The sequence below is a fragment of the Sminthopsis crassicaudata genome, chromosome 2 (assembly GCF_048593235.1).
Source record: "Sminthopsis crassicaudata isolate SCR6 chromosome 2, ASM4859323v1, whole genome shotgun sequence".
NCBI lineage: Eukaryota > Metazoa > Chordata > Mammalia > Dasyuromorphia > Dasyuridae > Sminthopsis > Sminthopsis crassicaudata.
In genome coordinates this window covers 297,781,588-297,804,681 of record NC_133618.1, presented here as the reverse complement: position 1 = coordinate 297,804,681, position 23,094 = coordinate 297,781,588, and positions in this window count along the sequence as shown.

The following is a 23,094-nucleotide window of genomic DNA, read 5'->3' as shown; positions in this document are numbered from 1 at the left end:
TCCTGTTACTCACTTTTGGGATATATAGATCAAAGTTAGCAAAGACAAAATTTAAAAATTCATATGCCATCAAATATTTTCTGTAGCCCTTATTAGAGTTGCCAAGAAACTGGCAACAAATTAGATGACCATCATTTGGAAAATAGCTTAACAAAATGTAGTACATGAAAAAATGGAATATTACTGCACCTTGAGAAACAATGAATTTGCTACATTAAAGAAAAATCAGAAAGTAGATGAACTAATGCAAATAAATTAAGAAGCCCAATAGCTGGGACAATATAATTTTTTCATGTTTCTTTGTTTTTAAATAATAAAATAAAACAATGTGTTGAAATTATTTTGACCAACCTGGAAAAATTAGAGGCCATGAATATAAAGTATTGCCTTACTTTTTCAACCTGGTTAATTTCCCAAACATTTCTTAAATTCTTCTTAAAAATTATAAACTATGTTAATATAATTGTATTTTTCAAAGAACATCACAAATAATTTTGATATTTTCATTTGTAATCATGATTAGAACAATTCTAAAACCCTCCCAACCTTTACCAGCAAACTGAGGAAATACAAATAGCGTTTTGCTCTCAAGGCCTAGAAAATTAGAGACTGATAATAGCACTTGAACTATTTCTGTAAGTATAGGAAAAACTAAGATTAGCACCTAATTAGCAAGAATAAATTAGTTGAAATAGGAAGCTCCCAGATGGTGAAGTTTTACAAAGCTTCACTCCATATGATGGGGGTTGAGGTCCCTTTAAGATTTCCTTTCTGATTTCCCAACCCCCATGGCTGACTTTGATTCACAAATCCTGGTCAAAAAGCACCCTTTTGAATATCTGGGCCCAGGTTTTTCAGCCCCACTATCTGTTCAGGTTTCCCCAACCCCCCACAAACAGTGTCTTTGTTATCTGAAAAACCCACCAAGATCTTGGGGCACTGCCCAGGTATAAAAGAGACAGACTGGAGCTCTCGCTTTGCAGGAGCCCTTCCCCCCAAACATGGCATCCTTCAGGCCATGTAAGGGTTCCTGCCCACCCAGCGACCACCTTTGGCCCTGGCATCTTTCTATCTTTGACTTTACTTCCAAATTTCTACAATAAACCTTTTTTTATCAATCTAGGTTTTCAGGCCTGTAAATTCATTTACAGAGGACACTGCGCCATAATGGGACTATGTTTGTGCCGACCAAAATGGAGTTTCCCCTTTCCTATTTCTCACCACATAGCTTCTTCTTAGTAACCATACACTTGCTGCCTGCCCCTCCAGATTTTGCCCCCAAAGCAGCCTACTCAGTAACAGGCTTATTGTATTTCCTAGGAAGGACCTTTGTCCATGGTCCCTGAATCCCCTCCTCACCTCCCTCCCTCTCCCACAGTTGGTAAAAGAAAGTTTACAATTGTTTGACCCAGCACCAAAATGGCTCACCATGACTCTTCAGGAAAACAAAACAAAACAACAAAACAAAACAGCTCTGTACTCATACTACTTGCTCTAATATGTGTTCCTGGTAATGATCTCAGGAAAACTGACAAACGGATTTATATTGTACCAAACTTTCTCCTTCTATCCTCAAAATGGATCATGAGATCAATCAGAGCTTTGGAAACTTTTTTCCACTTGCTCCCCCTTTTTGTCCAAGAAACTTGTATGTGACCCTGATTATATAGGTATAGAAACAAAATATTTACTGACAAATAATAAAGAAATTTAATTTAAAACAATTCATTGTTATACATACAATTTTGCCACTGAGCTGTTAAAATGATTTTTTTCTAAAGCCTAGGACTGAAGATAGCACTATCCTTTTCCATAAAGTTCAATGAATCCCTATCATCAACGAGATCTAATATAAAACTCTTAATTTGGCATTTAAAGTCTTTTATCACACACACACACACACACACACACACACACGCACACTCTCTTCTAACAAGTTACAATGGTCCCCTTGCTGCTCCAGAAACAAGAAACACTACCTTATAATTCAGGGCATTTTCTACGTCTGTCTCACACCTCCCATGTAGGTTCTCTTCCTCATTCCAACTCCACAGCTTCCTGTGAATCCCAATTAAGTTCCCACCTTTGAAGGGAAGCCTTCCCCTATCACCTTTTAAGTTTACTACTTTTGAAGTAGCCAGATGGTGTAGGCGATAGAGCACCAGCCTTGAAGTCAGTTCAAAATCTTGAGTTCAAATCTGGTCTTAGATACTTAACTCTGGCTAAATCACTTAACTCCAATTGCCTCAGATAAATAAAAATAATAATTTTGTTGCCTTCACTCTATTAAGGAGATAATCTCCTAGTTTTCCTGAATGAAGGCTTGCTTTGTATGTATTTGTTTGCATGTTGTCTCCCTCATTAAACTAAGCTTGTCTCTTTTTTGCCTCTTTTTATATCTCTGAGTGCTTAGCACTGTGCTTAGCATACATTAGGCTTATTATATATGTAGATTTAAACACAAATAAAAAGACAGAAATATAAATTTGCAAGTAGAGTGACAAGGTTAAAAGAGTAACATGGTGGATGGCTTTGCTTTGAATCCTGTCTACCTTAATTTCCTTTTTAGGAAAGAAGCACACTAATATTGTGTGAGACTGTGCCTGCTGATGTCAGCTATGCTGCAATGGATACTAAAATTTTCACTTTATTCAGTTTTCTATGTTGTTGTTCAGTCATTTCACTTATGTCTGATTCTTTGTGAACCCATTCTTTAAGAACAAATATAGTGGAGGTATTTGCCATTTCCTTCTCCAATTGATTTTACAATTGAGGAAACCGAGGCAGTGGGGATAAATGTCTTTAATCATACAGCTGGTAAATGTCTGAGAGATTTGAACTCATGAAGATTTGAACTGCAGGGTTGGTGCTCTATCCACTGCCCCACCTACTTAACTTTTAATCCATAGTGAGTAATTCTAGACAAGGAATACTTTTGAAACTTAGATTCACTCTTAGGTTTTAACCTTCTACAAAGGCACTCTTGTGGCTGTAATTCCTAATAGGTGACCGAGCAAGTCTGCATGTTTAATTCACACCCATGGCACTGGCATTTCACTCTAAGTAAGAAAGAATTGTAGCTCCCAGGTGATTCTGTTACAAGTGACCTATGAAGGTCTTTTTACCAGTGAAAGAAACAAACTCATTCTCCCCAGCTCAGATGTTGGATTCCATGATGCAGAGCAATAATTTCAAATTGAGTTCTCTAAGAATCAAGTGCTTAGAATAGGCCTCTTGTAAGAATTAAAGTAGCTATTCTTAAAAACAAAAAACAGAAAAGAAAAACATCATCCCAAAACAAAACGATTAATCAAGTATTTATTGAGTACTTCCTATATACTAGACACACTCCTAAGAGTTGGGAAAACAAAGAAAGGCAAGCACAGCAATTCCCATTAAAGAGTTTACATTCTCCTCTATCCATAAATAAACAGAAAGTTTCTTAGGTTTCTACTATGTGCCAGGCACTGTGTTAAATAATGAGGATACAAATATATGCCAAAAATGTAATTTCCTGCCTCAGTGTGATGAACTTACAATATAATGTAAGGAATGTAAGGAAATTACAATGTAAGGAAAGAAAAGACACAAAAGAAAGTAAGAAGGGCAAAGAGGGGAGTTACCCAGTGGGAGAAAAAGGATAGGGTTTTAAGGGGAGTAGATGGCTAATGAAATATGATTCATTATTCATCCTTTAAATTAAGTGGAGAGGTAGGGGATGCTAAAGCTTATTCCATTTTGAAGATTGATGGAGTTTTCCATTTATAAAGTTTCTGAATATATGATAAAGAAGCCAAAGACATTAAAAAAGAGTGTAAAGAAAGGAAAGTGTAAAATGATTAGAAATATATCTATAATTTCATTGATATAGAAAATTCATGGGTATGGGAATTCTTGCTACCAATGCAACAAGATTGCAACCAGCTTCTAATTTGTGGGTGGCCAGAGCCCACCAGAGCAAGTGAGAGAAGAGACAGTCAGAAATCAAAAAGAAGTTTAATTTATTTCAGAGTGAGGAAAATAGCTTGGAAGTAAGCACACATGGGTGGGAGCCCTGCACTTTATGGAATGGGGCAAGTCAATATGGGGCTATCTCAATATTTGTACCTATGGGGATGCAGTGAGCTGTGCTCCTGCGAGTGAAGATTAACAGAAACAATGAGATAAATTTCATTTATATCAGGACCTAATGATCTAAACATGGTTAGTAAACAAGCTAAGGGACCACTAGACAAAAGTGTAAAACAGGTCCGGATTTTACTGTGGCTTAGATCATCCAGAGGGTGAGTGAAAAAGATTGTTGATATGCCAAATTCAGGGCGCAATCTCTTTACTGGGCCTTAGCTTTGACTCTTTAAAAGTTGTAATTTTACAACATTATCTAAAGCACTAAGAGAATAGGTGATTTGCCCATCGTCACACAGGCAGGTTTTGCCATAGGTAAACACACATCTTCCTGGATTTAAGGCCTATTTGTCTGGTACATTTTGCTGCTTTAGTGGAGGAGACAGCATGTAAATAAGCAAGCATATAAGGTTCCTACAAAGACAAATAATAGATGGAAGTAAGTCAGAGAAGTTTCTGAAATTAGGTGGGACTAGAAAACAATTCCTGGAGAAAATGACCTTTGAGATGAGTATTGAAGCAAACTGAGGAAAAACAAAGGTGATAGTTTATGCATTCATTCCTTGGGAAAAGAGTGTGAAAAAAAAAAGTTTATTCAAATGTTAAACAATTGTTGCTATGGTGTAGGGAGGCTTCAGAAAGGGATGCCATTTGGGATTTTCTTGGCAAAATACTGAAATAGCTTGCCATTTCCTAATCCAGTTCATTCTCCCTTCCTTCTCTCTCTTTTCCCTATGTCTCTGTTGCTCTGTCTTTCTGTCCCTCTGTTTCTCTCTGTCTCTGACTCTTTCCATCTCTTTGTCTTTTTCTCTCTACCTCTGCCTCTGTCTCTGTCTTTCTGTCTCTATTTCTGTCTCTCTCTTCTCTCTCTTTCTGCCTTTGCCTATCTCTCTCTCTGTCTCAGTCTGTGTGTGTGTGTGTGTGTGTGTCTCTCTCCTGCTTCTCTTCAGCTTCTATCTTATTTTCCTTCTGTGCTGATCACTTTTTTTTTTCAAAAAACAAAACAAAACAACAACCAAAAATAATCATTCCAACATGAAATCCTCCCATCTCTAGGACCTATCATCTTATAACTATCTTCCCCTTTCTAGTTAAATGCTTAAGAAATCCATTTTCATTTAACCTCTCTATTTCTTCATTCTCTTCTGAAACCTTTTAAATTTGGTTTCTTTTAAATTTGGTTTCTGACCACAACTGTTCCCTCCAGTTAAACTGTTCACTCTAAAATGATCAGTGATCTTTTAATTTCCCAATCTAATTGCCTTTTCTCAATTTTCATCCTATTTGACCTCTTTTCAGTATTTAAGATTAATGATCATCTCTCCTCTTAGATTTTCTGTCCTCTCTATGGATTTATGACACTGTTCTTCCCAATTCTCTTCCTGTATGATTCTTCCTTAGAGGTCTACTTTGCTGGTTCTTCCAGCAAAACCAAAACTATCAATGCATATCCCCCAAAGCTCTAATTTGAGGTATCTTCTGTTTTCCATCATTACTATTTAAATTGATAATCCCACCAAGTAATGTGGACTCATTATTGTCTCTCTATGAAAGATTTCATGATATATGGATTCAGTCTTAGTATCTCTCCTAGATATTCAATACTAAATTGAATTCAATCCTAAATCTACAATTACTCCCTGGACATCTCAAACTGGATGTCCTATGGAATTTAAAACTAAGCATGTCCAAAATAAAACTGATTATTTTCTCCACAAATACTTCCTTATTCCTAACTTTAAATACTGCTAAGAATATTATAGTCTTTCAAATAACTGAGTTTAGAGAGCATAATCATTTTCAGTTCCTTTCATACATCCCCCAAATATCCAATCCATTAAGAAACCTTGTTGTTTCTACTTTTATGGCGTCTCTCATGTATTTCCCCCATTTTCTCGCTCATGACAGTGTCTACTATAACTCAGAGCTTTTTTTTATTTTTCAGCTGGACTACTGAAGTAGCCTTTTATCTGTTTTCTCACTTCTTCAAGCACAGCCTAACTCCAATTTATGTTCCACTTTGCCAATACATTTTTTCCCCTAAAGTATAAGTCAGACCATGTCATTATTCTCCTTGGTAAAATGCAATATCTGTTTCCTCAAGAATCAGATAAAAATCCTGTGTGGCATTCAAAGTTCTTCATAACATTACCAGTCATAACAGTGCCAACTTTCTATTTGTCTTATACTTTAATAACCACTATGCATTCTAAGATCAAATTTCTCTAGTTTACTTTCTTTCCATTGCACAAAACACAGCACCCACCATCTTCCTGATTTGCTTTGATTGTTGCTCATTCAGGAATCTTATTCTTCCTAAATGCTGGCCTTCAACATTAGGGCAGAGAAATATTTTAAAGTGTGTGTTATATGCAGGGTATTTCATAAATTAGTTGAACTGTACAAAGATATTTGAAAGACCCTGCATGTTCTTTCTCACACACATACAAACACACACACACATGCGCACACACACAAATACATACAGACATAACTCCCTTTCTTTCACGCATTGAAAAAAAATGAGCTGAAATTTGCAGTTTTCATTTTCATATATGCATTTATATATTCATGGAAGCAAAAATGAACATATGTATATAAGCATATATAAACACATATATGTACATTCCTTTGTACCTGTATCTTAATGTTCGTCCTAGATGTATGCACATCTCATAACTTCAACAGTCTGCTTAGCTTTTTTTATTTTGTTTTGTTTTTTCCTTTTTCCTTTTTTCCTCCCAAATGATTGAACAAGGAAAATGAGGGCTTCCTTAGCATCTCACTGAACAACATGAGTGTACATAGTCATTCATTAGAATTTAAGACAAGGACTTCCAAGAGACAATATGATGGAATAAAAAAAAATCACTGTAATTCTTCCATATTCACCTCCAAACAACTATTAAATAGCACCCCTAAATCCTGCCACAGAAAAAACAGCAAATAGATGGGATAAAACAATCATTGAATCCAAGGAAATTGGAAGATCAAAAGGAAAGACTTCTTTCACGTTAGTAAAAGGGTATCCTGGACAAGAAGCATCATAGCAAATGAGGAGCTAACCCTTCTTCAGCAAACCAATCGTAGATCTTGAGTTCAGGTGGGATGAAATAGGCAAACATCTACAACAGGACCCCCTCATGTGACTCAACATAGCCAGGGGAACCAGTGGTCAGCTCAGAGAACCACCACATGCTTCAGAGTAGACCTGGGCAAGCAGACAACCACCTCCAGGAGCTTCAGCATAGCTCTGGACGAAACTAGTACACAACAGCCATGCAGGGACCTAAGAAAATGGGCAGATGTTAGGCCAGGGCCTGACACATAATCAAAGATAGCCTGGTAACAGGCAGCCATCACTTCAAACACCAGTGCTTTCAGTGTAGCTTAGGGAAACAACCGACAAAGGAATACTACTATACCCACCAGAAACCAGCACTGTGACCTGCATTCAGCACCAGATAAGCTTCCAAACACCTATGACTTCTAGTGATAGGTATCATCCTTCCCTCACTATACACTCTCACCATAGTACCAAACATCAAGGAACAACAGTGAAGGATGATGTAAACAACTAGGGCCTGAAAACAAAACAAAACACAAAGATAAGGGGGAAAAAAGATATTGCCATAGAAAGTTAAGTTATTATCCTGAAGGAAAATCAATACACAAATTCAGAGGCGTACAATGTCAAAACATCTATGGGCAAAACTCCAAAGAAAAACAAAAGGTGGTTTCAAGCCCAGAAACAAAACAAAACTAATAGAAGAGCTCAAAAAGGAGCTTAAAATCAAATAAGAAGAAAAATTCTGGGAAGATGGTGAAATAGGGTAGAAAATTTCAAACTCTCCAGATTTCTCCTACAGACAAAACAAAATTGTGCCTCAGAATGAAAAACAAATAAGATGGGACAGAACAGGAATCCTCGTACAAACCAAGAAGATGGCAAGAAAGATCCCATGCCTGGGGTTTAAATAATGTGAAACACTTAATAGGCTAGCTCCACAGATACACCAAGTGGAGACTCCTGGAAGCTAGCTGGATTTGGAAGAAGCTTCAGGCTCAACCACAGGTACTTTCAGATCCTGGACAGCTGTGTGAGGAGATAGACTTCTAAGTCCTGGTAGACTGAGGAAATCTCTGCTGATTAGGAAGGCCAAGTCCAGCTGTTGTTCTGAGATGCTATCCTGGCAAGAAGGAACCAGCAGTGAGTGCAGAGGCAGTGGGACAGGGATCCTACTGGCTGCAGGCATTTGTAGGAGGATGGAGCTATTGATTTGAAATTCCTGGTCAAAGGGGAGAGCTGAGGTAAATTCAGGGGCACCATCCCCTCACCCCACCATTGGAAGTGCTTACAGTAATACGTTTTTTAAAAACAATATATTGTAAGTTTATGTTTTTTAATCCACTGTGCTTTTTCTTCCATTTTATGGAAGAGTTCATCCAATTCACATTCAAAGTTATGACTATCAGCTGGATGTTTCCCTCCATCCTATTTTCTCCCACTACGTAGTTTTATTCTCTCTTTCCACCCTGTTTCTCCTTAGTAGTATTTTACTTCTCAACCTGTCTTCCATTCTATCACCCCTACTCCCTTCTCTTACCTTTTTTTTTTCCCTTTTGTTTCTACCCTCTTTTATCCAGTTCTTCTCTTTTCTTTCCTATTTCCCTTCCTATTTCTTTATAGGTAAGATAAATTTCTGTACCCAAGTGACTGAATATGTTATTCCTCTTTTTTTAGGCAGTGCTCATTTCCCTCCCTTCTTTTCATTATAATAGGGTTTTTGTGCTTCTTCATGTGATCTAATTTGTTCCATATTACCTTCCCTTTCCTCTTCTTTCATTACAATCTTTTTTTTGAATATCATCACATCAGAGTTCATTCAAGCCACACCCTCTTTCCATATGATGTCTCCCTCTAACTACCAAAATAACAGACACAGCTCTCAAGAATTACAAATATTAATTTTTTCATCTAGGGATGAAACAATTTAACTTTAAATAATATATATTTTCCCTGTTTACCTTTTTATGTTTCTCTTGAGCCCTGTGTTTGAAGATCAAATTTTCTGTTTAGTTCTGTTTTTTTTTTTTTTTTTTTCCCCATAGAAATGATGAAAGTCTATTACTTCATTGAAAATACATCTCCTTCTCTGAAAAATGATACTCAATTTTACTGGGTAGTTTTGTTTTATCCTAAGTCTTTTGCCTTCAGTCATATGATAGGCCAGGCCCTCCAATCTTTTATTATAGAAGCTGCCAGATCCTTAGTATTCAGTGCCTTGATACTTGAATTCTTTTTTTGTCTGGCAGCTTGCAGTATCCTTGAGATTATAGTTCTGGAGTTTTGCAACAATGTTCCTTGGAATTTTCCTTCTGTGATCTCATTCTGGAGATAATCAATGGATTCTTTCATTGACTATTTTGCCTTTTAGTTCTAGTACATGAAGGCAGTTTTCCTTGATAATTTCTTGAAGCATACTATCCAGACTCTTTTTTTGTTTGTTTGTTTTTGTTCATGACTTTCAGATAAACCAATAGTTTTTAACTTGTCTTTTTTCTGAATCTATTTTCTGGCTTACCTGATTATACATTAAGGCAGTTTGTATTTTCTCCATTTTTTTTTCCTTCTTTTTAGTTTGTTTGATTTTTTATTTTTTATTTTTATTTTTATGTCTTGTATAGTCATTAGCTTCCATTTGGCCCATTTGAATCTTTAATGTGTGATTTTCTTCAATTAGCTATAGTATCTCTTTTTTCCATTTGATTAATTTTACTTTTCAAGGTGTTTTCTTCAGTGGATTTTTTTTTTTTTTGCCTTTGTCCAGTTATATTTTTTAAGGAATCATTTTCTTTAACCAATTTTTATCTTTTTATTTTCTTATTCCAACCTAATGATTCTTTCTCATATCTTTCATTTTTTCCCAATTTTTCTTTTAGCTATTATTCACCTTCTAAAATATTTTATGAGCACTTCCAAGAAGCTTCTTTGAGATTTAGATAAATTCATTTTACTCTTTAAAATTTCCCCTGTGAACATTTTGTTTTCCTCTGAATTGATATTTTGTTCTTCCCTGTCACCATAGTAGCTTTTAAGGTACAGGCTCTTTTGTTTCTTACTTGTTTTCTTTTTTTTTTCATCTTATTTTGTTACTGTTATGGCTGATCTTTGCTTCGAGAGTATAGGGATATTCTCCCAAGCTTCTTATGCAGCTCTGAGCATTTGGTTTGAGCCCATTGTGTTTGATATCTTGTTTAGAGCAGGGGTAGCCCTACCTGTTCTCTCCACTAAACAATCCAGTGTCCTGAGTTGACAATATGCCTTTTGTGCTGGAACTGGAGTCTGCCCCACTGACCTGCTAGGTTACTGAGCCAGGACAGAGGATTTCAGTTGCTAATCTGCTGTGATTAAGTCCCTCTCCCTGGTTTTCCCAGGACATTGTCTGAGCTGGACTGAGCACTCATTTCACCCTAATGAAAGTCCTTCCAATCTATCTTGAATGTGAGAATTGTTTCATTCCACAAGACTGTTCAGAGGCTTGGGTTTCATGTGGTTTCTGAGCGAAACTGGGAGAGCAATTACCTAGCTTCACTTTACCATCTTGGCTCTGTCCCTAGAATTCCCTTATACACTTATTTTAGAAATTTGAAACCTGAGGCCCCGGGAAATAAAACAATATGTTGAAGGTAACATAGCAATTGTTCAAGTAGAACTGATAATTATAGAAATAATAATAATGATATCGTTAATGTTTGCAAATCGCTTTGCAAATATTAGCTCATTTGATCCTCAAAACATATTGATGAAAATCTTGGAAAGATTTACATGAATCGATGCTGAGTGAAACAAACAGTACCAGGAAAACATAGTAACAATATAGTAATTACAATGAATTTTGGATGGAAAATGCCATTTGCATTCAGAAAGGTCACTACAGAAACTTAATGTGGATCAACACATACTATTTTCACCTTTTCTCTCTCTTTTTCTCATGGCTTTTCCATTAAGGTTCTTACTTTTATTTCCCAATAGGACTCATATGGTAATATGTTAAAAAATAATGTACATGTACAACTTTAAAAAGTGTGGTAAGTGTAAATAAATGCATAAAATATAAGAAAAAAAATAATGCTATTATTACTTAATTTTATCAATGAGGAGAGTAAGATTAACAGATTTTAAGTGTCTTGTATAGGACCACACAGCTTATATATATGTATAGCATATATATATAAATACCTATCCATCTATCCATATACATATTTTTTTTTCTATATTTCTATCTATCTGAAATTGAATTTAAACCCACATGTTGAAGTGAATAGTGACTCCAAGTTCAGGTTTTTTTTTTTTTTTTTTTTCTCTTTTGTGTTACCCAGGTACCTCAAGAATTTAACTTTTCTCTGAACTACTCTTTTTCTCCTATTAGAAAGACTAGGTATGTGAAATTGATGTAAAGTTATTATTATTATTTTACTTTAAAATAAATAATATGTCATATCTTCTCAATACAAAAAACACAAAGGGTTAGATTTATATACCACAGGGGTCAAATAAATCACTGAGACATCTGCACTGCAAATCAAAGAGAATTCTGCCCAAAATTTACACAGCCAATTAATGATTGCTGAATTGTTTTAGGTAGTAAGGATGACACATTATCTATATGTAATTCATACATAGATAATTTCATTCCAAAGTATATTTATATTCTCTGGAGATACTTTAACTTCTTTTTAAAATCTCATTTGAGAGTGGTGCATCATTCAGACATCCATATTCCCATCAATTTTATCAAAGACTTTATTCACTATTGTATCTCTGTACTTCAGACTTGTGAATGCTTTATATATCAAAAAAATCTTCCTTTTGGCTCAAGGTGCTCATCAGCCATCTGGAACTGCCTCCCTGGTCTCATCCATTATGCAAATGAGATGTAGTATTCGTTACGTTTCATCTACTGATACTAATACATTAATGGGCATGTTATAGCTTGAGCCCTAGAGAAGGCGAAGCTGTCTCATCAGTCATTGGCTTGCACTCACACCCCATTACTTTTAATGGTTCCCTGGCATTTAAGGTCATTGGATCCTTAATTGCTGCAGATTTTGGCATTACCAATAAAATAGTTTTCCATTTCCTTTAGATATTCTTTCTGATGCAGTTTGGATTGTATAAATTATGATGTTGATTGTGATTGGAAATTTCCCCTTTCTATCCCCCTAAATGATTTCTTATAATTTGAAAACTGATAATCTCATTGTGAGCTATATATAATGGGATGATTGAGGATTGCAGAATAATTTTCTTTTTTTTTCTTTCTTATATGCATGTGTATGTTGTTTTTGAGAAGCTATGATTTTCTATGATGCAGTACACACCAAATCCAAATAAACAGACTAATTTGATATTTTTAACTGTATTTCTACGCTATTAATGCTTTAAACTGAACTAAAACTTTTGGAACACACATTTTTCAAATAGAAAATATTGCTTTTAGAAATGATAATTTTTCTTGGACCATTTAATTTAAAATTACAGTTCTCTATACTTGATAAAATTTCAAGCACTATGACCAGTGGTCTTGACAATGAAAATATATAATTTAAAATGCAATTAAAGGCATGCCTTCCCATATAAATCATGATGAAAAATGGTTGAGTATAATGAGACAACCAATATTTTTAAAGCAACTACTGTTTGTCTTAATTCAATGTGTTTTCAAACTGGTTTGTCTTGCAGGGTAGAGTCTGAGCTGATATTTTAATTTCTATTGAAATAAAGTAATAATGACTTTATTCCCCAATATAAATATATATGAGAAGGAATGTTTTCTTTGCTCTTAAATTCAAATTATGCATATAATTAATTTATCTCAGCATGAAAATGACAATAAAACAACAAAAAGGAGAAAATGTCTCTATAATTTTCTTCCCTGTTATCTGTTACATATTGTATATTTTTACTTATTACTTAGAATATTCACACATACATTCACTCTTCTCCCATAAGACTTTGTTGTGAATGGCAAGCATGGCTTTTCAGTATAAGAATTACTGTTGTTTTGTAATGACAACCACTGACTTTTATTTATTTATTTATTCTTCCTTTTTTGCATGTAAAACCTATTGACACCAACTGCTTCCCTAGAAGGATATAGTAAATGAGCTATGGGAATTGTACATTTCTAGAACTTCTTCAAAAAGGCTGAAGACTTTATTTATTAGCTTAAACCTAATTCCATATTCAATTCTTAAATAATTGTCCTAATTTTTACCCACATTTGCTATTTGACCCTGTGTATTCCATATTATTCTCTTGCTGACCTAATTTTCTAAATTCTAGATTTATGTTTTGCTTTTGACTCTGGATTGTTTATTATTTAAAATTATTGTTCTACTGCTCAAAAGAATCAATATCTTTCTTGTCTCTGAGCTCTTCTTAACTAAGATGTTATTATAGCAGACTGTCTTTCTTTTAGGGAACTGTTTTAGCAGTACTGCAATTCATAATATATAGGTTTATTCAAAGCCTCAAATTATATACTGTCTTTATGACCAGGAAAACAGCACATTTCTTGTATGACCCATATAAATACCTTCTTTTCTCTGGACCTTAATTTTCTCAGCTATAAAGTTATCAGCTGAAAATAGGTAAATGATCATTAAGATCTTTTTTCAGGGGGTGGAGCCAAGATGGCGGAGAAGAAACACACGACTCAGTGAACGTCCTCACTCCCTCACAACCAATTAGATAAATTAAGTCTCAAAATTAGCTCAGGACTGATAGATACCACAAGGACTGGAAGCACGACTTACCAGCTGAAGAGAATCTGGAGTTTCAACAGGAAAGGTCAGTTCTCAGGGGAGGAATAAGAAAGACCAGCACAGACAGTGGGGTAGGGGCACACTGCGCCCATTGCGCTGGGAAGGGCTCTGGGGTCAGAGAAGCCACTGAGGTAAAGGAATCTGGCACAGGCTGTTAGCTCTTCTCTGCTAATTATTTAGCAGTTCAGAAGAGAAAGCCAAAATATTTTAAAACTCAAATTAGATTTTCCCCGACCCGGGGGGGTGACTCAGCAGAGAATCGGCACCAGGGGGTGTGGCCTCAGCTACCACCTGAGAATAGTTAAGAGATTGACAAGTGGGTGGATACGGCCCAAGGCAACACACACTGCCTAGCTTAGCTGGAGGGAGTGGAACTCAGCTCCAGGAAGTCCCAGAGAAGCGGAACCTTTGAACTAGGGACCGCGGTTTCTGGCAGACACTTCCAGTTTGAGCACAGGGGCTTCTCACGTCACCTGCTGCAGACATCCACTCCCCACCCGGACACATAGGCTGGGCTTTGTGCTGTCTTCACTATTCTATGCCCTCAAAGCACAGTAGTGCTAATCACCTCTGAGGCACTTCCAGGGAGGGGGTGGGGAACTCTCTCCCAGAGCTCTCTCTTAGCTCAGGCTCAGGAGCCGCTGCATCCATCCGGTCTGGGAGGAAGCTGGTAAAGAAGTAAATAATTTCCTACCCCAGGGACAGACCCCAAAAGATTTTTTAAGTATGAGCAAAAAAGCTAGAAAAACCATAGATTCCTTCTATACAGAGAAAGAGCGGGTATCCAACCCCGAGGAAGTTGACAGCAGAGAATCAGCAGACAACAACCTAAAGGGGAACGATTCCTGCCCCCCATCACATAACTCTCTCCTCGAAGAAGCTCTTAAAAAATTGAGGGAGATCGAAGAAAAATGGGGAAAGGAAAGGGAAGTTATGATAGAGAATAACAACGTCCTGAAATTGGAGTTGGAAAAAATAAAGAATTCACAGGAGATGCAGGGAAACAAAATTAGTGAATTAGAAAAGGTTAAAAAAACACAGGAAAGTAGGATTTCTGAATTGGAAAAGATAAAAAAGTCTCAAGAAAATAGAATTTCTGAATTGGAAAAAGAAAATAATTCTCAAAAAAAAAAAATTAGGGAAATGGAAAAAAATTCAATAGAGCAAAATAATTCATTTAAAAACGAAATTGGGCATTTACAAAAAGAACTAAAAACTGTGAAAGAAGAAAATAACTCCTTAAAAGTCAGGATGGAACAAATAGAAATGAATGATTCACAGAGAACCCAAGAATCAGTCAAACAAAACAAAAAAAATGAGAAGCTGGAGAACAACGTCAAATACTTACTGGGAAAATCTATAGACCTGGAAAATAGATCTAGGAGAGATAATCTGCGGATTATTGGACTTCCAGAAAACTATGACCAAAAAAAGAGCCTAGATTCTATTTTACAGGAAATTATCAAAGAGAACTGTCCAGAGATAATAGAAACAGAAGGGAAAGTAGATGTGGAAAGAATTCATCGAACTCCTTCTGAAATAGACCCTAAAAAAAGAACACCACGGAATATTGTGGCTAAGCTGCAGAATTACCACACAAAGGAGAAAATCCTGCAAGCAGCTAGAAAAAAACAATTTAAATACCAAGGTGCCACAATAAGGGTCACCCAAGATCTGGCTGCCTCCACATTAAAAGATAGAAGGGCCTGGAACCTGATATTCCGAAAGGCAAAAGATCAAGGACTGCAACCAAGAATGAACTACCCAGCTAAGTTTAGCATCTTTTTCCATGGAAGAAGATGGTCATTCAATGAAACAGAGGAATTCTATATGTTTCTAAGAAAAAAACCAGACTTAAACAAAAAATTTGATCTACATCCACAAGACTGAAGAGAAACAGAAAAAGGTACACAGAACCCTTGAGAACTGTAACTCTGTTGTGGGTATATAAAAAATATTCAAGGATAATTTGATTTTACTGATATAAAAGAAAAAAAGGGGGGTGGAGTAAAGGGAAGGAGGTCGGTTCAGAAAAAGGGGAAGGAGTGATAAAAAGAGGGAAACTACATCCCAGGAAGAGACATAGAAAATATACCATATCTGAGGGAACTTAGTGAGGGAGAGAATCATTGTGTGAATCTTACTCTCATCAGAAGAGGCTCAAAGAGTAAATAATTAACATATTTGTTTTTCAGAGAATTTTCTCTCACCTCATTAAAAGGGGGGAGAGGAAAAGGGGAAAGGAAAAGGAGAATAAGTGAAGGGACTTGGAGGGAGGGGGGAGGGATCCTAAAAAAAAAAAAAAAAAAAAGAGGGAGGGTTGCGCGTCACAAGGGGGGGTCTGTAAATTAAATATCGGGGAGGGGGATCAGGGGGGTCAAGGGAAAAAAGTATAATCTGGGGATAATACGATGGCAGGAAATACAGAATTAGAAATTTTAACTGTAAATGTAAATGGGATGAACGATCCCATCAAACGGAGACGGATAGCAGATTGGATCAAAAAGCAGAACCCTACAATATGTTGCCTACAGGAAACACACTTAAAGCAGGGAGATACATACAGAGTAAAGGTAAAAGGTTGGAACAGAGCCTATTATGCTTCAGGTAAAGCCAAAAAAGCAGGGGTAGCTATCCTTATCTCAGATCAAGCAAAAGCAGAAGTAGATCTCTTTAAAAAAGATAAGGAAGGAAACTATATCCTGCTGAAAGGTAGCATAAATAATGAAGCCATATCAATACTAAACATATATGCACCAAGTGGTATAGCATCTAACTTTCTAAAGGAAAAGTTAAGAGAACTGCAAGAAGAAATAGACAGTAAAACTATAATAGTGGGAGATCTCAACCTTGCACTCTCAGATTTAGACAAATCAAACCACAAAACAAACAAGAAAGAAATTAAAAAAGTAAATAGAACATTAGAAAAACTAGGTATGATAGACCTTTGGAGAAAACTGAATGGCAATAGGAAGGAATATACTTTCTTCTCAGCAGTTCATGGATCCTATACAAAAATTGACCATATATTAGGACATAAAGATCTCAAAATTAAATGTAGGAAGGCAGAAATAATAAATGCCTTCTTCTCAGATCACAATGCAATAAAAGCTACATTCAGTAAAAAGTTAGGGGTAAATAGACCAAAAAGTAATTGGAAACTGAATAATCTCATCTTAAAGAATGACTGGGTGAAAGAGCAAATTATAGAAACAATTAACAATTTCACCCAAGATAATGATAATGATGAGACATCATATCAAAATCTTTGGGATGCAGCTAAAGCAGTAATAAGGGGAAATTTTAAATCTTTAGAGGCTTATTTGAAGAAAATTGAGAAAGAGAAGATTAACGAATTGGGCTTACAACTTAAAAGGCTAGAAAAAGACCAAATTATAAACCCCCAACCAAAAATTAAACTCGAAATACAAAACTTAAAAGGAGAAATCAATAAAATTGAAAGTAAAAAAACTATTGAATTAATAAATAAAACCAAGAGTTGGTTTTATGAAAAAGCCAATAAAATAGATAAACCTTTGGTAAATTTGATCAAAAAAAAGAAAGAGGAAAATCAAATTGATAGTCTTACAAATGAAAAGGGGGATCTTTCCACCAATGAAGAGGAAATTAGAGAAATAATAAGGAGTTACTTCGCCCAACTTTATGCCAATAAATTTGATAACTTAAGTGAAATGGATGACTTCCTCCAAAAATATAGGCTCCCTAGATTAACAGAGGAGGAGATAAATTGCTTAAATAGTCCCATTTCAGAAAAAGAAATAGAACAAGCTATTAATCAACTCCCCAGGAAAAAATCCCCAGGGCCAGAGGGATTCACATGTGAATTCTACCAAACATTTAAAGAACAATTAGCCCCAATGTTATATAAATTATTTGAAAAAATAGGGGATGAAGGAGTCCTACCAAACTCCTTTTATGACACAGACATGGTACTGATACCTAAACCTGGTAGATCGAAAACTGAGAAAGAAAATTATAGACCAATCTCCTTAATGAATATTGATGCTAAAATCTTAAATAAGATATTAGCAAAAAGACTTCAGAAAATCATCTCCAAGATAATACACTATGATCAAGTAGGATTTATTCCAGGAATGCAGGGCTGGTTTAATATTAGGAAAACTATTAATATAATTGACCATATTAATAATCAAATTAATAAGAACCATATGATCATCTCAATAGATGCAGAAAAAGCATTTGACAAAATCCAACATCCATTCCTACTAAAAACTCTTGAGAGTATAGGAATAAATGGATTATTCCTTAGAATAATCAGGAGTATATATTTAAGACCGTCAGTAAGCATAATATGCAATAGAAATAAACTGCAACCTTTCCCAGTAAGATCAGGAGTGAAACAAGGTTGCCCACTATCACCATTACTATTCAATATAGTACTAGAAACGCTAGCCTCGGCAATAAGAGCCGAGAAAGAGATTCAAGGAATTAGAGTAGGAAATGAGGAAATTAAACTATCACTTTTTGCAGATGACATGATGGTATACTTAGAGAACCCCAAAGACTCTGCTAAAAAGCTACTAGAAATAATTCAAAATTTCAGCAAAGTGGCAGGATACAAAATAAATCCACATAAATCCTCGGCATTTTTATATATCACTAATAAAATGCAACAGCAAGAGATACAAAGAGAAATTCCATTCCAAACAAATGTTGAGAGTATAAAATATTTGGGAATCCATCTACCAAAGAAAAGTCAGGAATTATATGAGAAAAATTACAAAACACTTGCCACAAAAATAAAATCAGATTTAAATAATTGGAAAGACATTCAGTGCTCTTGGATAGGCCGAGCGAATATAATAAAGATGACAATACTCCCCAAACTAATCTATTTATTTAGTGCTATACCAATCAGACTCCCAAGAAACTATTTTAATGACCTAGAAAAAATAACAACAAAATTCATATGGAAGAATAAAAGGTCAAGAATTGCAAGGGAACTAATGAAAAAAAAAAAACTCAGAGGAAGGTGGTCTAAGTGTACCTGATCTAAAGCTATATTATATAGCAGCAGTCACCAAAACCATTTGGTATTGGCTACGAAATAGACCGGTAGATCAGTGGAACAGATTAGATACAAAGGACAAAAAAGGGTACATCTATAGCAATCTAATCTTTGACAAACCCAAAGATTCCAACATTAGGGATAAAAATTCATTATTCGGAAAAAACTGTTGGGAAAACTGGAAATTAGTATGGCAGAAATTAGATATGGATCCACACTTAACACCATATACCAAGATAAGATCAAAATGGGTCCGTGATTTAGGCATAAAGAGGGAGATAATAAATAGATTAGAGGAACAGAGGATAATCTACCTCTCAGACTTGTGGAGGAGGAAGGAATTTATGACCAGAGGAGAACTAGAGATCATTATTGATCACAAAATAGAAGATTTTGATTACATCAAACTAAAAAGTTTCTGTACAAATAATACTAATGCAAACAAGATTAGAAGGGAAGTAACAAATTGGGAAAATATTTTTAGAAACAAAGGTTCTGACAAAGGTCTCATTTCCAAAATATATAGAGAACTGACCATAATTTATAAGAAACCGAACCATTCTCCAATTGATAAATGGTCAAAGGATATGAACAGACAATTCTCAGAGGAAGAAATTGAAACTATATCCACTCACATGAAAGAGTGTTCCAAATCACTACTGATCAGAGAAATGCAAATTAAGACCACTCTGAGATACCACTACACACCTGTCAGATTGGCTAAGATAACAGGAACAAATAATGACAAATGTTGGAGGGGATGTGGGGAAATTGGGACACTAATACATTGCTGGTGGAGTTGTGAAAGAATCCAGCCATTCTGGAGAGCAATCTGGAATTATGCCCAAAAAGTTATCAAACTGTGCATACCCTTTGACCCAGCAGCGCTACTACTGGGATTATATCCCAAAGAAATACTAAAGAGCGGAAAGAGACATATATGTGCCAAAATGTTTGTGGCAGCTCTTTTTGTTGTGGCTAGAAACTGGAAGATGAATGGATGTCCATCAGTTGGAGAATGGTTGGGTAAATTATGGTATATGAAGGTTATGGAATATTATTGCTCTGTAAGAAATGACCAGCAGGAGGAATATAGAGAGGCCTGGAGAGACTTAAATCAACTGATGCTGAGCGAAATGAGCAGAACCAGAAGATCACTGTACACTTCAACAACAATACTGTATGAGGATGTATTCTGATGGAAGTGGAAATCTTCAACATAAAGAAGATCCAACTCACTTCCAGTTGATCAATGATGGACAGAGGTAGCTACACCCAGAGAAGAAACACTGGGAGGGGAATGAAAATTGTTAGCACTAATATCTGTCTGCCCAGGTTGCATATACCTTCGGATTCTAATGTTTATTGTGCAACAAGAAAATGATATTCGCACACATGTATTGTACCTAGACTATATTGTAACACATGTAAAATGTATGGTATTGCCTGTCGTCGGGGGGAGGGAATAGAGGGAGGGGGGGTAATTTGGAAAAATGAATACAAGGGATAATATTATAAAATATATATATATATATATATATATATATATATATATATATATATATATATATATATATATATATATATATATATAAAATAAAAAAAAATCTTTTTTCAGATCTAAGATTTTATCATAACTTCCCCCAGAATGATGTTAAGATATTCAAAATTCCTATAAAAATTAAGATAGCTGCAAGAAGAAGTAGATAGCAAAACTATGTTAGTAGTGGATCTGGATTTCAATCTTGCTCTCTCTGAACTAGATAAATCAAACAAAATAAACTAGAAAGAATTTAAGGAGGTAAATAAAATTCTAGAAAAATAGGTATGATAGATCTTTGGAGAAAATTGAATGAAGACAAAGTAGTACACTTTTAATATGCAGCATGACAATTGTATAAATATGTATTTGATATATATCTTCCCCCTCAGGAGATTTTTTTGTGGTTATCAAAAACATGGCAAATCTTTAGTTGTCTTTCCTAATGTCAATTAGTACCCATGATGACATGACTAATATTGAGAATAAATAATCTTTTGGATTAAAGGAATGCATTTCTATTGGCCACATAATAAGGAAATATGAATCTGTCTTCATAGGAGTCTATCTTGGAAGTCTACAAGGGAGAAAACAAAGAATTTAAAACTGAGAACTAAAGAGAAGCAAATTTGTTATCATTACATAATACCAAATATTGAATTCAAACTCAGGTCTTCCAAATATCATCCTGATATTTTTTATGCTATGTTACACTTATAAGAATAAAACTATAAACTCATTATTGCAACTTAATTCCCCTGTAAAATAATTAATAATGCCATGCTTTGTTTTATATGTTAATATATTACTGATGTGCTTTCTCTGAGTAGTATTTATGGTGCATTAAGGTATTAGTCTTATAACCTAAATCATATAAAGATATATATATATATATATATATATATATATATGTATGTATGTGTATATATGTATATATATATATGTATATGTATATATATGTATATGTATATATATATATAGATAATTTAATATAATGTATACATAATATAATCATATATCATATACATATAAATATATATATATATATTTAGACACAAATTTACATACAAATATTTTAAATCAACAGAAGCTATATTCAGTATTCATTAAACAAACAGATGTCTTCTTTAACACATACTTATAAGTATTACATTATTCTAACAGTGAGCAAAGTGTTATTTAAGCAGGGTAAAGGGAAACAAAAGCAAAAAACAACAACAACAACAACAAAAAACAATCAGTGAAGATTGTCATCCAAAATTTAGAAGAGCACATTTTTGTACAGAGTTCTATTTTAAAGAGGAAAATGACTGTACACTGTTAGGGAAAATAATTCATTCAAACAATGGCAAGTTAACTTAAACGTACCCAAGGCCAGCAGAATTGACCTAGAAATCTTACAGAGCAGTATATAAATGCAAAAAATATCGAGTCTCTTAAAAGATCAACATTTTATATTAAAAAATGGATCATGCTTATTTTTTAATATGAAGGCATCAAATTAATTGTATACATCTACTTAATTTTGTGATACCTTTTCCCTGGTGAAGAGGGAAATTATTTTGACTATTATAAATTTAGAATTCTAAATGTTCCCATAAACTATCTAATTTAGTCATATCCCCTTACATATGAAAGAGAAACTCAGGAATGTTGAGTAGTTTGGTCATGATCAAATAGGTGGTAAGTGGCAAAAAAAGAAATTGTGTAAGGCAAACGAACTGATATGCTATCAGCACAGGTATAATAGCATAAAGATCTGAGGGGTTCATATTCTATGAAGAGCATATATTTTTAGAGGATAGAAGAAAGAGGAATTTGCCTTGGAATTTGTCCCCTAGCATAATTTTTTATCCACATCTTATCCCTTACCTACATTTAAATGTATATCCATTCAGAAAGGGGATAAAGCAACAATTCCTCTGACCATGAAGTTTTTAAAATGCATCTCCCCTAACTTCAACAAGCACCCATTTTATCGCAAATAAATGGTTAAAATGGCAACCAAATGGCATTGATATGAGTCCTAAACTAATGTATTCTCAGGGACTGCTAAAAGGAGTGCATCTTGCTCTTTTAACAACTATGATCAGGTCAGTTTCTAGGATTGTCTCTTGCATAGAAGAATAGGAAGCCCAAACTCTTAATCTGCTCATTCAGCTTCCTTTGTCTCAATGATAAAACTCCAAAACTCTTAATGAGATCATCCTTTCTGAGACTGTCTTGATTAGCTTATCTTTAGACAATTCTGAGACTTGCTTAGCTGGGTAGAATCTACCTGGCTTTTCCCTGATCCCTCCCTGACCTCTTACCCAACTTCTCCCGGTTTTTCCCCTTACTTTCTAGATTTCCTTCTTCCCTAGGGACCATAGAAATTGTTTTTCCCCAAAAGGATTTTACTGATTCATTTATGACTCTGCCTTGCCTAGGTGTATTTGCTTGAGCCTGTGAAGATATTTCATATAATTAAAATAGCAAATCTTTGTAACCTGTGATGGATGCCTGACATAAATTTTTGTATTCATTGAACCATTATGTTTTCCCAAAT